General features: G+C 40.9%; 1 long non-coding RNA gene across 1 annotated transcript; it reads left to right on the forward strand.

Moving 5' to 3' along the window:
• The first annotated feature begins 80 nt into the window (after positions 1–80).
• LOC138964676 (uncharacterized) lies at positions 81–4,855 on the forward strand. The gene is made up of 2 exons (XR_011455177.1): positions 81–471; positions 1,533–4,855. It is a non-coding gene; the product is annotated as an uncharacterized lncRNA (long non-coding RNA).
• Positions 4,856–12,042: the final 7,187 nt, after the last annotated feature.

Raw genomic sequence — 12,042 nt, forward strand, 5'->3', positions numbered from 1 at the left:
GGTCTGCACATAAAGTTGACCCGTGTCCGTCCCGGCCCGGATTCGAACCAGCGACCTCTCGATCACAAGTCTAGTGCTCTACCACCTGAGCTAATTTGCTATTTATAAATTACAGTTGCAGTAAACTAACACTGTCGCACAAAGTATGTGACTTTAAAAAAAGATTTGTTTGAAATCATGTGAGCTCTGTCCACTAGATGATGGAGAAGGGAATTTTTCCAGTTGAGTCTGCAACATGGATTTTTTCTCTCTCAGGATAACAAATACAGTATGGAAGGAAAAATTTAGGGTTGGTGTGGCGATAACAATAAAGATATGTCATAGTGACTTGACTAATTGATTTGAATTCTGCTGCAGGTCAGTCCTGCTCCTGACCTGGTTGCCTACTACAACTTCGAGGAAATACGACAGGACACCCTTCAGCTTGCTGCACCATGGTGTCTCTTGGAGAACAGCAAGGAACAGATACAGGTGGGGTCGGTTGGGATACCGTAAACAGACTATTTTTGTTGTTGTTGGCCTTAGCATAGAGTCTGGGGATGTGAGATGTGCATGATGTGTTGTTTGAATCTGACAGTGATTGTATGAATTTTTTATACATGTATTGTTGTCACGCGCTTTTAACTTCTGATAAGGCGCTTTATAAATGCCCGTTATTATTATTATTATTATTATAAATAGATACACACTTGTAAACTTATGTTAGTTTTCACACGTGAGCATGAAGGAATGTGCCTTTATGAGGAATGTATAGTGGCTTGCAATATTGAATTTGAGGGATGTTTGCAGTTATATAATATATTAGCACAGCTCAGTTTTCTTGAGGGTTCCATGAGAACAGTGAAATTCTCCTTTGAGGACTGAAAAATATCTTGGATAATTGGTCTTAATTGGGGGGGGGGGGGGGGGGGGGGGGGATTTAAAACATAAGTACATTCACATGTGTTTTTCATTTTCACTGTCCCGCAGTGGGGCACTGCGGTTATGAAATTAAAGGCCCCTCCTGTTTTTGGAACCGCAGGAGCTTTCTAGTTTGCTGTTGGATAGATTTTTGGTTCCTCTTTCCTGTCATGCTCTCTTTTTCTTCATGAATTCTTTTCTTTTTTCTGCCTTCTTGCTCATTCACCTGTATTTTTTCCAAAAATCTCTTCTCTTGCCGCTTGTCTCGCGATTCATGTATAGTTTAATCTGTTAGTGTTCTGATGTAAGTCCAGCAGTAGATAGGTTAAGCCTATTTTAACATACTGGAAACTGGTAATCTTCCAGTAGGTATTAATTTAGTTTTACTAAAGCCTGCTGGGACACAAGTAATGGGTTAGTGCATTTGTAAACAGGAATCGCTTGACAAGTGGCCCCCTTCATCCCCCCCTTCCTCGTCCTGATATGGCTCTGCGTAGTCGGCTGGACGTTAAGCAACAAATAAACAAATAAAAAATTCATTTTCACTGTGTTAAGGTGGGGAGGTCCTTCTCTACTTCTTTCTTTGTTTTCCCATTGACATATTTTTGTTCTTGTCTATATTTTTTACATAGGTTCACCATTAGCTGCTGTCCTCATCCCCAGCCGACTGTTTCCGCTGAAGCCGTGAAGGATACTTCTTCATGTAGGCGTGGACATCTTTTTCGTCGCCATGCAAGGCTTCCAGTACCATATAATTTTGTGAATACTCTGGGGACCTGTCATCGACTTTGGAAGGACGCTTTATTTTATAACACTTTGTACCCCATCTATGTTGACCAAGATTTTTTAAGCCGAGACCAGCTGTGCTGCAGCAGGTCACTCAGAATTGTAGAAACTGTGTATCAACAGGCTAGAATGCTGGCGTTAGATCAACGTTACAGGAAGCGACTGAAGCTAACCGTCTAAGCAGGATGCGGATATGTGCCGAATGAGAACAGATGAAATGTACATAGTGACTGTGTGTACGGATATATATCCATACCTGGTCAGATAGAGCCATATGAGTGGGTACGGATACCCCCCGCGGGTTAGGGGGAGTCCCATATTGGTTGGGACGAGAAAGAATTTACCCGATGCTACCCAGCATGTCGTAAGAGGCGACTAACGGTTCTGTTTCTCCTTTTACCCTTGTTAAGTGTTTCTTGTATAGAATATAGTCAATGTTTGTAAAGATTTTAGTCAAGCAGTATGTAAGGAATGTTAGGTCCTTTGTACTGGAAACTTGCATTCTCCCAGTAAGGTCATATATTGTACTACGTTGCAAGCCCCTGGAGCAATTTTTTGATTAGTGCTTTTGTGAACAAGAAACAATTAAACAAGTGGCTCTATCCCATCTCCCCCCTTTCCCCTATCCCATCTCCCCCCTTCCCCCGTCGCGATATAACCTTGAATGGTTGAAAACGACGTTAAACACCAAATAAAGAAAGAAAGAAATTGGGTACGGATATATCCGTACCTGGGAGACAAGGAGTTAAAGGTACTGAACTTGTCAAATCCAGGTGCACGGATCCCCTGGGGCTTTTAGTCATACCTCAGGCAGCTATCCGTTAGAAGAACTACCAAGTTTCATTGACTTGCACCCAAAGAGTCAAGAACTGCGATTTTTTTACGAATTAATTTCGGACTCTGTCCCGGCTGGTCTTGACCTATTTTTGGATCTAAATTTAGTTCAGGTCATCACATCATGCACAAAAGACACGTCACTAGTAGCAAACTATGTCAGACATCATCATGAGTTTGTGTAAGACAAAATGGAGGCCGGAATCACTCAGTTGAATCGAACTCAGACAAAACACCACGTAATAACTGGGTTAATTTATGCACTCGCGTGAACAAGCCAACTGTCGAGCTTCACAGATGTCGTCGTTGGGTAGTTTTGGTTTTGTTTTACTACCATAGGAGGATTTTTGAACTGTAAATGCACTCAGCTACAACAAAAACGCAAAACGAAGGCTGTGAGCTGCACTGTGCCTTGAAGACCACATCTGAACTGAGGATTTAGTCTCTCCATAATCAAACGCTGAAGAAGATTTCAGAATGAACTTTGTTAGATAAATTATCAATCAATCAATCAATATGAGGCTTATAGTTATATCACGCGTATTCCGTGGGTACAGTTCTAAGCGCAGGGATTTAAAAAAAATTTTTTTTATGCAATTTATATCGCGCACATATTCAAGGCGCAGGGATTTATTTATGTCGTGTGAGATGGAATTTTTTTACACAATACATCACGCATTCACATCGGCCAGCAGATCGCAGCCATTTCGGCGCATATCCTACTTTTCACGGCCTATTATTCCAAGTCACACGGATATTTGGTGGACATTTTTAGCTATGCCTATACAATTTTGCCAGGAAAGACCGTTTTGTCAATCGTGGGATCTTTAACGTGCACCCCCAATGTAGTGTACACGAAGGGACCTCGGTTTTTTTGTCTCATCCGAAAGACTAGCACTTGAACCCACCACCTAGGTTAGGAAAGGGGGGAGAAAATAGCGGCCTGACCCAGGGTCGAACACGCTACCTCTCGATTCCGAGCGCAAGTGCGTTACCACTCGACCACCCATGCCGGTTGTTATGATCGCCACATTTTAGGTCCCCCCCTCCCCCCCTTTTCAAACTTCCCCGCTTTTAAGACCTTACGTTTTTGGATTTTCTGTTCACAACCTGTTGTGCATTTACCTACATATTAAGCAGATTTCCTCCTTTTTAAGACCAGCTTTTTTTTTTTATTCTTGGAGGCCTGTTTGGAGGGACACTGGATTTGTTTGTTCGAAATTCAGAATTCAAATAATTCTTCATCAACGAGACCCCCCGCGGGTTAGGGGGAGTCCCATATTGGTTGGGACAAGAAAGAATTTACCCGATGCTACCCAGCATGTCGTAAGAGGCGACTAACGGTTCTGTTTCTCCTTTTACCCTTGTTAAGTGTTTCTTGTATAGAATATAGTCAATGTTTGTAAAGATTTTAGTCAAGCAGTATGTAAGAAATGTTAAGTCCTTTGTACTGGAAACTTGCATTCTCCCAGTAAGGTCATATATTGTACTACGTTGCAAGCCCCTGGAGCAGTTTTTTGATTAGTGCTTTTGTGAACAAGAAACAATTGACAAGTGGCTCTATCCCATCTGCCCCCTTTCCCCTATTCCATCTCCCCCTTTTCCCGTCGCGATATAACCTTGAATGGTTGAAAACGACGTTAAACAACAAATAAAGAAAGAAAAGAATTCATCAACGAGTGATTACTGCCTCACCATAGCAGTTGGGCCAGTCTTACTAACTCTTACTTTTATTAATGTGCCGTGATGCAAAGACGTTGAGCAGTTTTCAGATGTTTATGAATCTAGGGCTTTCAAAATTTACTGACATGTTGGACTCCATGACATCCAAACATGAAGTTCAGTTACCCCTTTTCAACTTTGAAGGTCACATTGTGGGCGAATTTTTAGCAAAAAGTTGAAACATTGGTATGACTGTTCTTACTCACAAGAGAAGTGATTTAGTTATTTACTGATTTTCATTTTGTGTGGCCTTCTTTCACCCATTTAATCATTCATAAATGTTCATACCCAAGGGAAGTAATTCACATATATATCTATGGCCAATGTTTTCACAGGGCATCTGCCCCCCCCCTCCCCACCCAACACACACTCACATGGGCTAAAACTTACATGGCTTTTATGGGTATGACGCTCTTATTCACAAGGGAAGTAATTTACTGATGGTGTGTTTTCATTTCGTGTGGCCTTCACCGATTTGAATAATTTATTTTAGCTTATCCAATTATAGTGTGGATGAACACTGTCTCCACTCAAAATAGTCCTTTGCTATTGTACATTGTGAATCAGCATTTTTGTTTTTGTCCTGTTTGAATAAAGTGCAATAATTTTACAACCAAAGTGTTAATGTTAAAGATGTTTACATAATGTGTGAAGGATGATGCATTTGAAAACTAATATTGTTAAATGTAAATTGACCTGTGACAAGTCAGCAAAGTGCAATATCCAAGCATGAAACCCGCACACAATTCCCAAAGAACATGCTTTCTTTTCCACAAAATTCCATCCAGGTGAAAACAATTATGTGAACGTCATAACATGGTGTTTTTTTACATTAATAATCAAGCCGAACACCAACTAACATGGTGTTAATAGGCATTTGAGCAAGCTTTAACACCAACATAACATGGAGTTAATAGGCATTTGAGCAATCTTTAACACCAACATAACATGGGGTTTTGCATGTTAAACCAGCAATAACATGATGTTAATCACATTACAAGCAAGCTGTAACACCACCAAAACAAGCAGTTTTGCAAGTTAAGTCTACGATAACATGATGTTACTTGGCGTTAAACCAAAGCTTTAATCCCATCAAAACTTGACATTTTTGCATGTTACAGACATGCTGTAACATGGTTTAACATGATGTTTTGACCGTCGCAAAACGCGCTGAAATTCCAGGCAATTTCGCAGCGATAACTTCAACAAAATCCAATCAAAATCTGGCGTTGTCGTGAACACCAAAATGTGATAAACCTATTGAAACTTGAAGTTTTGTTGGGATTTTGAGTAGTTTTGTAAGATACAAAACGCCACTTTTCGCCCAGTGTCTTGTATAGAATATAGTCAATGTTTGTAAAGATTTTAGTCAAGCAGTATGTAAGAAATGTTAAGTCCTTTGTACTGGAAACTTGCATTCTCCCAGTAAGGTCATATATTGTACTACGTTGCAAGCCCCTGGAGCAATTTTTTGATTAGTGCTTTTGTGAACAAGAAACAATTAACAAGTGGCTCTATCCCATCTCCCCCCTTTCCCCTATCCCATCTCCCCCCTTTCCCCGTCGCGATATAACCTTGAATGGTTGAAAACGACGTTAAACACCAAATAAAGAAAGAAAGAAAGAAAGAACTCACAGAATGAAACTGGACGCACTGCATTGTTTCACAATGACCGTAGTCCGCCGCTCGTGCAAAACGCAGTGAAAGTGACGAGCCTGTTTAGCGCGGTAGTGGTTGCGCTGTGGTGCATAGTTAATCTCAGAGTATAGTGTGGGGAACCCAAATGAGCAAACGAGCTCACACGTAACCAGAACAATTCTGGAACGCTGAAGAAGAAGAAGAAGGTTCTCTCCCGTTTGGGTGACACCCATTTTTGGTTCGTGCACCTCAGCCCTCATCTCGAGACGATGACCCAAATCACACTGGGCAAGAGCAGAACAAAGCAACAACAAAAAAGCTGTCGAAAGGACATCAAGAATAAAAACCTCGTTTCCTCCTGATTTCTTTCCCCCCAAGTTTTGTTTTTATGGGGGCCAGGAGGCCCCCATTCTATACGGATAGTTTCGAGGTTGACCATGGGCAGCGCCATTTTGTTGTGAAATACGTCATCAGTTTGTGTACACAGGAAGTTGTGACATCCGTCACCCTATGGGAGGGGTGAAGGCAACATTGTTCATCAGTAGAAAGTTGTGAAATCCGTCACCCTATGGGAGGGGTGAAGGCAAAATTGGTCATCACTGAGTTTGTGTAACACAGGAAGTTGTAAAATACGTCACTCTATGGGAGGTGTGACGGCAAAATTGTTCAACAAAAACATCATAGGCCGAACTGTCCAGGGTTAACCGCAACAAACTCAAACCATTCATAATACTCTGCATTTGAGTGACTTATATACCAACATTTTTATGTCTTATTTTCAGCACAGGTGTAGGAAAAATCATGAACCAAAATGTTATTTATTTTCTAATTTAACATTTGTTTTACAAATTTGACCATGGTCTTTCAAACATACAGTGACATTAAACATTGTTATGTTAAAAAAAAGAAGAAAAAGAAACGCTTTTGTGCACAAATCAGAAAATACATTGTACATTTTACCTACAGGCCAAACAAGAGATCCAAGCAAGTTGCACTGATCTAAAAATATATTTTTAGATCAATGGCAAGTTGTCAAAAACAGGCGCTTGCATTTGGATGTGTCCAATGATAGTAGGTTTGGTTGTGATCAATCAGAATAATGTAGGAATAAAAATGTATGACAGTTTGGTATGATGACATGTAATTCACATATGCTGAAATATAAAATCATACATCATATAATATTAATATGGCTGTTGCCATGACCATGAACCCCAAGAAAGGTTTAATGTTATGTAAATCAAAATACCAAAATGAAGCACCTATTAATCTGGTCTACGGCGCGGGAAGATTGAGGCCTTCGTAAACGTTCAACGTTGGCCAATAATGATTTTAACAATGTTGTGTCGTTTTGTACTATGTTGTATTTTGTTGATCAATTGATAAATATGTCTTCCCAACATATTACAAATCAAACAGAAAGTCTTAGAAAACTACAATAATCATTGTTGCCGTCAAAACCTTGCAAGGCCTCAACCGTTCTCACGAGATCAGTTACATTTTCTCTCTCTCTCTCTCTCTCTCTCTCTCTCTCTCTCTCTCTCTCTCTCTCTCTCTCTCTCTCTCTCTCTCTCTCTCTCTCTCTCTCTCTCTCTCTGTATGCATGTCTTTGTCTGTGTCTCCCTCTGAGTCTCTCCGCTTTTGTCTTTCTATGTCACGTCTGTCTCTGTCTATGTGTGTGTGTGTGTGTCTCTCTCTCTCTCTCTCTCTCTCTCTCTCGCTCTCGCTTTCTCTCTCTCTCTCATCTGACTCTTGGCACACAGGTCAAAGCAGAGGTTAACTTGAGTGCACGTGTACCTAGGAGGGGGTGATTTCTTGAATTAGCTGAGGGCGGAAGGAAATCGCTCACCTTCCACGTCCAAAACGTAGTGATATTGACACGCCAGATTAGTGCGGTAGCGTATTGTGCAAAGCAGGAAAGCGCGCTTTTCTGCCGGTATTCTTGTTAACTTCGCAATTTCCGGAAAACATCCACTTTCACTTTGAGACTGTTCTGTTTACATTCGACACTATCAAAACCACTTTGCAATACTGAAATAATTTTTTCTGTGTTCGAAAGCTACAGCCAATCGTTATTATGTCCCCTTAGGTACAGTTTTATAACATTATTGGCACATGTAAACAATAGGAATTAATTAATGAACGCTACGAAAAGGGCAGCCTTTAACCTCCCTGTTGTCACTCAGCATTTTTTTTTTTAATTCTCATCCACACTTTCAGCACTTCCCCCACCCGCCCTCCCTATCTCAGATGTAATTTGTAAATGACGTTTTCAGCCTTCAATCCACTATTTAACATAGTAAGTCAAGCTTTTCAAACCTTATTAATAATTGCTTTGATGTTTTGCTGATGTTCAGTTTATTATTTAATAAAGATCTCATGGTTCAAAATTTCATATTGTTTTTTTTCAAAAACGTGCGTGTGTTCCATTTCAAACTAACCTCACTGATGTGAACTCCATTATTACTGTCACATCTGTTTTACAAATTACACCCATAATCCAAACCAACGCGCAAACACACACACACACCACAACTACACACATATATGTACTCGTTACCATTAGCCAACGCTCGTCACAACACTGTCAGTCTCAAGTCTAAATAATAATAGTATTAAATCATAACTAATTTTCTTCACATCATCATAGACATAATGTTGCTTCACATGTTCTTTGTACAATCGTTGGTTTTCACAATAAATATTGCATTACTGTAATTGTCTTCTTTTTCTTTAACAATAAATATTATCTTTCCAAAAACAAAACTCAAAGACCACACAAGCTATTGCAACCTACTCCTATCTCTGGTCTCTCTTCCTGGGTACAATGGTACCTAAGACTTACATTCAAATGCTTACATTTCCATGCTACCCACATTGTCAAAATACCAATAATTATTCAAAACAAATGTTAACTACTACCTAACTTCATTTCAGACCCACACCCATTATTATACACACATTTCACATTTAAACCATTAGTCAGCCCCCTGTCGATATTTGAGGGCCCCAAAGGGGTGTATCATCACGATCACGGGAAGGGAAATTTTAGCTTTCACGATCACAGTTACCTTGATTTTTGTTTTCACGATCACGAACACCAGTGGCAAATCACGGTCACGGTAAAAGTTGCATGTACAGAAAGCACGTGTCAAAGTAAACACAACCACACAGTAATTCGCTCCTCTGGATCTATTGTTTATTCAACACAAAGTCAGAACTGTTGCACTTTTTCATTATTATTTTTTGAATTCTCTTTCATACACACATAGAAATACATATCTTGATTTGTAATCAGTAACAAGAATGTTGTTTTCGTTGGGTTTTTTTCTCTCTCTCTCTCTCTCTCTCTCTCTCTCTCTCTCTCTCTCTCTCTCTCTCTCTCTCTCTCTCTCTCTCTTTCTCTCTCTCTCTCTCTCTCTCTCTTTCTCTCTCTCTCCACTCATATACATTCAACTCCCACACCCTCACTCACACACATGAATATATTATACTTGCACAATTTCACATTTCCAGAGCTAAATCTTGTAAACCCATTTTCTCAAAAACTGTTGGGTGCATTGAAATTAAAGTACATGTATGTGTGATGGGTTCTTTATTTTCAACTTTGCCATACAATTTGAGGTACACCATCGCCTGGTTTCATGGTCTTGAAAAACAAACAGGAATGCTACAGGCCAAAAATGGTTTTACCTGAAAGAAGCGCGCAGTGCCAGTGGCGAAGCCACAAGCCTGAGCCTGCAAAGCAGGCGAGCCAACTAGGGGGGTCCGGGGGCATGCCCCCCCGGATTTTTTTTCAAAAAACGGTTAAAATCTGTGCAATCTGGTGCATTCTGGGCATCATTTTCAGGGCTGTAATAGTGTTGTGATCTTGTTAAAAATCCCATTTTAGCCTCCCCCCACCACCATTCAACACACCTTTAAACTGGTGAAAACAACACTACTGTGCGCTGGCTTCATTGAGACCGGCGCCCGGTCGCGTTGCGCGATATTCACACGGATCGTTTTTGCGGAAATTTTTCAACTTCACCGGAATAAATTTGACTTTACCGGATTTTGAAAACGGCTTTATCGGATTTCCGGCAATTACCGGAAAAGTAGCATGCCTGACAAAATCCCCAACGAACATGACTTTGATCGTCTTTGACATGAGGATCAAGTGACCCAAACTGGCACGTCTCCCCGCCATTGTTTCTGAATTTAACCCATTGTTGATATTAAAGTTTAAAGGCGCTAAAATAAATCCAAGCTTAATGCAAAGAAGCGACAATTAGAATCTATGCCAAGCGTGTCCACGTTGCTGGGATGAAAAACACATTTCTAATTTCGGTTTCAGTTTGGCTAAACGCAGACTCGATCTCGAGCCAGTCGAGGTCACACTGAGCGAGTGACAGCCGGACCTGGCAATGTCGACAATGTCAATGATCTCACTCAAACTCAAAGATCTTGAACAAATTTCAAGAGCAACATAGATCAACATACCTTGATATTTCGTCTTCGGAAAGACCGACCCGTAGCCTGACCTTTCCACCAAGGAAGGCATTCTCGCCGCCTGCTTTGGTCTGGCTTGAATCCACAAAATATAACAGAAGTTCGATGACAGTACCGCTGCACGCCATTTTTGATCTTCGAATTCGAATTTGACTGAATGCACTCAAAACTTTTGCACGAAGCCCTTCCATTGGATGAAGTTTGGCAGACTTTTGCAATTTGCCTTCTGATTGGATCTCTTTTTTGTGTGTGATTGGTTCTCTTAAAGGGAAGCAATCGCTGTCAAAATCATATTTCTGAATGTGTTGTTGCTTCCCTTCAATCGGGATTGGCTCCTTGACGAATAGAGGATCATAGAGTGATACAGCTGTGAAAAATGTATGTTGAAAATAAAATGCTTTGCAATAATGCCCATCACGATCACGAAAACAAATGACGATCACGATCACGAGACTTGATTTTTTTGTCATCACGGATCACGGGCAAAGTCCCATCACGATCACAGAAATGGAAATTTCGGCAATCACGGTCACAGAAAGGTCAAAAAAACGCCAATCACGATCACGATTTTAAACCCTTTGGGGCCCTCATATTTATCGACTAAGTTCCTTGTGTTTGTTGTTGTTGTTGTTGTTGTTGTTGTTGTTGTTGTTGTTGTTGTTGTTGTTGCTGTTGTTGTTGTTGTTGTTGCTGATTTAATACTACAAGTGACTCCTGAGTCAAGCTGCAAAATGATGTCCATGGTATTATCCAGTGTTAAGCGTGGACATATCTGTCTGTGGCTGTGTACGTGATCGGTCACACAAAGATATCCAAAAACTGAAACAACACCCTACCCTCAGTCCCTTAGTCCCCTCTACAAGTAATCTTGATCTCAAGACGAAATCCCGTGTGACCCCAAAACGCAAGGGCACAGAAAAACCGCTGTACGAAGAATAACAACAATGTATTTTTTCAATCTCCTGTTTTTTCTTCTTTTTTTCTCTTTCAAACAACAATGTACTCTTTTTTTAATCTTCTTGCTTTCTCTCTTCTTTCTCTTTCTTTTTTTTCAGCGGATGTGTCCACATTGGGTTTCCTTCCAGCTGAGACCGTTCAGACTGCTCCGCTGCTACATCACGATAGCCACTTCCACAGCGGAAACGGAAGATCGGAAATTTTCTGTCGAGCCGAAGGAAGCTGTTTTACAAGTCTCGGAAGGACTGGCTTAAAGATTGAAGGGGCCGCAGTGGTGGGGAGGAGCATAGACCATTTATCCTGGACCGCCAACTAGCTCTCTCTCCGCTCTTTCTCTCTATTACGAGGTAGCGGCCTCTCGCATTTAGGAACCTACGCTAACATGGCCTTTCAGAAATCAGGGGGATGTCATATCCGGTGTCGATTGTAAACATGGACGAAGTTGCCGAGGTAAGTTCTGAAAATGCTAAAATAAACTCAGCTAAAGTGCATATGGAACACGTTTTTCGATGAGTTTTGTTAAGTTTAGTTTGGAGTTTTGGAAAATCCAGTTCATTGTCACCTCCCATTGTCACAAATAACTGGAGCGTGCTTTCTTTTCACTGTCTTCGAATCGCTGGCCTTTCAAACCGGACGCTAAGCGCCCCTGAAAGTCGAGCGTCGTAACCTCGAAGGGTCACGTGACGAGTTGGCGGTCCAGGCTATATGGTCTAT

Source organism: Littorina saxatilis, linkage group LG4 (assembly GCF_037325665.1).
Source record: "Littorina saxatilis isolate snail1 linkage group LG4, US_GU_Lsax_2.0, whole genome shotgun sequence".
Taxonomy (NCBI): domain Eukaryota; kingdom Metazoa; phylum Mollusca; class Gastropoda; order Littorinimorpha; family Littorinidae; genus Littorina; species Littorina saxatilis.